This window comes from Bos mutus, chromosome 18, assembly GCF_027580195.1.
Source record: "Bos mutus isolate GX-2022 chromosome 18, NWIPB_WYAK_1.1, whole genome shotgun sequence".
NCBI lineage: Eukaryota > Metazoa > Chordata > Mammalia > Artiodactyla > Bovidae > Bos > Bos mutus.
In genome coordinates, this window is record NC_091634.1 from 37,860,775 (window position 1) to 37,865,007 (window position 4,233).

Below are 4,233 nucleotides of genomic sequence, written 5' to 3' on the forward strand. Positions count from 1 at the left end.
AGTACTGGAGTGGGTTGCCATTGCCTTCTCCGGTTTCAAAGAGAGAGACCTTTAATTCACAAGTTTGCTTGTCTGACTTATTATGTGCACACTCTGCCCATTAATGTCTGGAGAAAGCAAGGATTTTTCCATAATAAAGTCCCTGCCCTCATGGAGTGTGCCTTCTATTAGGGGAGGATAGATAATGACAGGTGCTCAGGCAAAAAATAAAGCTGGAAAGGGGAAGGGGTAGGTTTCTGAGGGGGAGGGGCTGAGATTTTAAAGAAAAGAGGGCGGGAGTCCACTGACAGAGCATCACAGGCGCAGAGGACCAGAGATGACAAGGGTCCAAAGCAGAACATTTCTGATGGTCCCGAGGTACAGGACTTGGCAAATGGAGCTAGTGGGAGGGAGTCATGTAGGGCCTGGTGAGCCAACATAAGGACTTTGGTTTCTACTCCCAGAGAAGTGCTGAGCCATTGGAGGGTTTGCAACAGAGGATGACACGTTCTACCAGGATGAGTCTGGCTGCTGTGTTAAGAACAGACCAAAATCCTAGCTGAATTCTCTTGAAGCCTCTTGAAACACCATTGTTATTGCTATTAAAAATTATTCATGTTAATAACAGTTGTGGGTGGATTCTGGCCAAGACTGAGCTCTGAACAACCATTTTATCTGGGCCCAGAGGGACAGGGAAGTGGCAGAAGACCGGAAACTGAGTCTTGGGACTACTCAGCATCCTCAAGGTCAGCCAGCATCCTGTGTCACCACAGCGACAGTGTTGACAGTGACACTGAGGTCCCTGGGCCTCCTTGCTACTAATAGTCACTGAAAGGTCCTGCCTTGGGCCTGCTTTTTGCTATGTTTCTAATGTCAGGCAATTTGGAAAACAGTGCTTTAAAACAAGATGTTCCCAGTTTTGGGCATCCTAAATACGTATAATTATCTCCAATTGTACTATGAAATTCTCAAAAACATCTTCACAGGATGAATTCAACCATCCTTGACTATAAATTTATAAATGCATTCTGAATAGGGCTTTTAGTAGCAGGGAAGTTGGGGACAAAGTCAAGGTCCTAAAAATTCAAACTAAGACCCTAGGGAAAAAATGGGGGGGAGGGGAGGTCACTACATATATCAGCTCATGCTAACTCCAAAGTGTTTACTCAAGGGCCTGTCAGCTATAAACTTAGAACCACGTTCTAGGATCTGAGCAAAGCAAGTCTGATTGTTTCAACCTTTTGATGTGCTGGTTGGTTGACTCAGTTCAGTTCAGTTCAGTCGCTCAGTCGTGTCCGACTCTTTGCGACCCCATGAATCCCAGCACGCCAGGGCTCCCTGTCCATCACCAACTCCCAGAGTTTACCCAAACTCATGTCCATCGAGTCAGTGATGCCATCCAGCCATCTCATCCTCTGTCATCCCCTTCTCCTCCTGCCCCAATCCTTCCCAGCATTAGGGTCTTTTCCAATGATTCAACTCTTCACATGAGGTGGCCAAAGTATTGGAGTTTCAGCTTCAGCATCAGTCCCTCCAATGAACACCCAGGACTGATCTCCTTTAGAATGGACTGGTTGGATCTCCTTGCAGTCCAAGGGACTCTCAAGAGTCTTCTCCAACACCACAGTTCAAAAGCATCAATTCTTCGGTGCTCAGCTTTCTTCACAGTCCAACTCTCACATCCATACATGACCACTGGAAAAACCATAGCCTTGACTAGATGGATCTTTGTTGGCAAAGTAATGTCTCTGCTTTTGAATATGCTACTAGGTTGGTCATAACTTTCCTTCCAAGGAGTAAGCGTCTTTTAATTTCATGGCTGCAATCACCATCTGCAGTGATTTTGGAGCCCCCCAAAATAAAGTCTGACACTGTTTCCGACTGCTGCTGCTGCTGCTAAGTCGCTTCAGTTGTGTCCGACTCTGTGCGACTCCATAGACGGCAGCCCACCAGGCTCCTCCGTCCCTGGGATTCTCCAGGCAAGAACACTGGAGTGGGTTGCCATTTCCTTCTCCAATGCATGAATGCGAGAAGTGAAAGTGAAGTCGCTCAGTCGTGTCCGACTCTTAGCGACCCCATGGACTGCAGCCCACCGGGCTCCTCGGTCCATGGGATTTTCCAGGCAAGAGTACTGGAGTGGGGTGCCATTGCCTTCTCTGACTAGTTAAGACTAAATTGGGATTTCCCGCAGCTTGCAATGAACTAAATTACCACTAGGTGGCAGCAGACACCCAGTAAAAGTCAATTCCTTTTTGACCTATAAAGTTCTCACTTGCAAACTCAAAAGATGAGATCATTGGATAACATTGGAAAGGGGAGTACTTAAAATTCTGGATAACTATAGCTAAATTATGTTGCTGATTAAAAAAAAATGTATCCAGCTTTCTTTCTTTTTTTTATTTTATTTTCAAAAACAACTTTATTCATGACACATATTAAAAAAAAAACTCCCACCCCCTGGAAATAAGCTAAAAAAATAAACAAAATCCACCTCCCACCTCCCTGTTCCCACTTCCTCCCATTCCCTCCAAATAAAAGGGGGAAAAAAAAGGCAAAGAAAAACAAAACAAAAAAAAAACTGAAAAACAAAAAACACCCCAAAACCCCCCAAAACAAGGTAGTGCATTCCCCAAGGCGAAGGGGAATTTACACTGGAGCCGCTGGGAGCGGAACGGAGATCTTCCGGCTACAGAAACCTGCAAAGAAAGACACTCAAAACAGAAAAAGAAACACAAAAGGAAACAAAATAGATCACCAGGCAATCTGGAGGGGCAGGGAGCCAGAAAAGAGGGGCAGGGTGGGTGGTAGACTTGGTAGGACAGGAGCAGGCAGGAGGGGACTGTGAAAGTGAGGAAGATGGAGGGAAGGTAACAAGCAGAACAGTCTGGTGTCCTTCCAGAGCCCTGGTAAAAAAAACCCCTCCTACCACCCATGCCCACCTACCCTTGAGCAGCCCCCAAGGGGGCAAAGGGAAACAGGGAAACAGGGGAGCAACTTGCGCGATTGAGACGTGTCCATGGCGAATCCCCAGAGTGAATGAGCAGCCCCCTGCCCCACTCCCTGGGCCTTCCCCTACTCCCCAAAGCAGGTCCCTCCTCAGCAGTTAGTTATGGGATTATCCCCCCTTCCACAGTATATCTTTTTTTTTTTTTAATATTTTTTTTTCCATCAAGGTCATCTTCTGTTTTTCTTTTTTAATTCTTTTTTTTTTTTTTCCTTCTTTCCTCTTTTTTTCCTCTCTCTCTTCCTAATACACACTTTTTTTTAGTAAGGGGAATACCATGATGTCGCTCTAGCCCGGCCCCTGTAGACGCGACCCCGGGGCCTGCTGTTAAAACCACTGTAGAATCGAGAGCGGGTACTGTTGTAGTTGGTGGTTCGGGCACGGTATCGGGTTCGTGGGAAGCCTCGGTCTGTTGTGCTGATGCCTGGTCTGTTGGTTCGTTTAGGGATCACCTTGATCTGTCTTCCTCTAAATAAGGATTCATCTAAGGCCAGGGAAGTCCTCACTGACTCTTTGTCTGAGAACTCTATATATGCAAACCCTTTCGGATGGCCACTAAATTTGTCACAGAGTATAGTAACACGGTTGACTGAACCACAGCCATGAAAGTGTGCTTCTAGCTCTTCTGCTGTTGCACCATAGTCCACATTGCCAACATAGATGGAACGGGCATCAGCCTCTATCTTCTCCTCAATGGACATGATCACTGGGCCAGCATTGCCCGGAGGTGGACTCATATTCATCTGCTTCTCTACCTCATTCTGTAGCTCCTTTAGCTTCTCAGCTTCTTCCTCCATCTCCCTAACTCGAGCTTTGATCGCTTCCAGCTCCGGGTCCTAAATGGCGCCGTCCCCCGGGTCACCCTCGACCAGTCCCGACTCCTCCTCCTCCTCCTCCTGGTTGCCGGGGGCTCCCGAGCCAGGCCCAGGGCCCGGAGCTCCCGGGGGGGCGCGGGGCCGGGGCGGCTCCTCTTCGGGCTCGGGCTCCAGCAGCAGCTCCTCAGGCTCCAGTTCCTCAGACTCCAAGCCGTTCCGTAGTCCCCTGCGCCCCCCGGGGCCCCCTCCCCGGCCTCCCCACCGGCCCCGGGCACAAGATGGCGCCGCCGCCCCGGCCGGGAGCCCCGACCGCCCGCAGCCCCCGCTCTGTATCCAGCTTTCAACCTAAAATTTTCCTTTCCCTCAGCTTCAGTAGGTTTTCCCCAGGGCCCAAAACGGGATGGGTTTGCTGCCTTTTCCCAGTGGTTAAGAGAT

The 4,233-nt window shown here is 48.8% G+C and overlaps 1 pseudogene; it reads right to left on the reverse strand.

The window, feature by feature from the left end:
* Positions 1-3,163: 3,163 nt before the first annotated feature.
* Positions 3,164-3,980, reverse strand: LOC138991685 (polyadenylate-binding protein 2 pseudogene; annotated as a pseudogene).
* Positions 3,981-4,233: the final 253 nt, after the last annotated feature.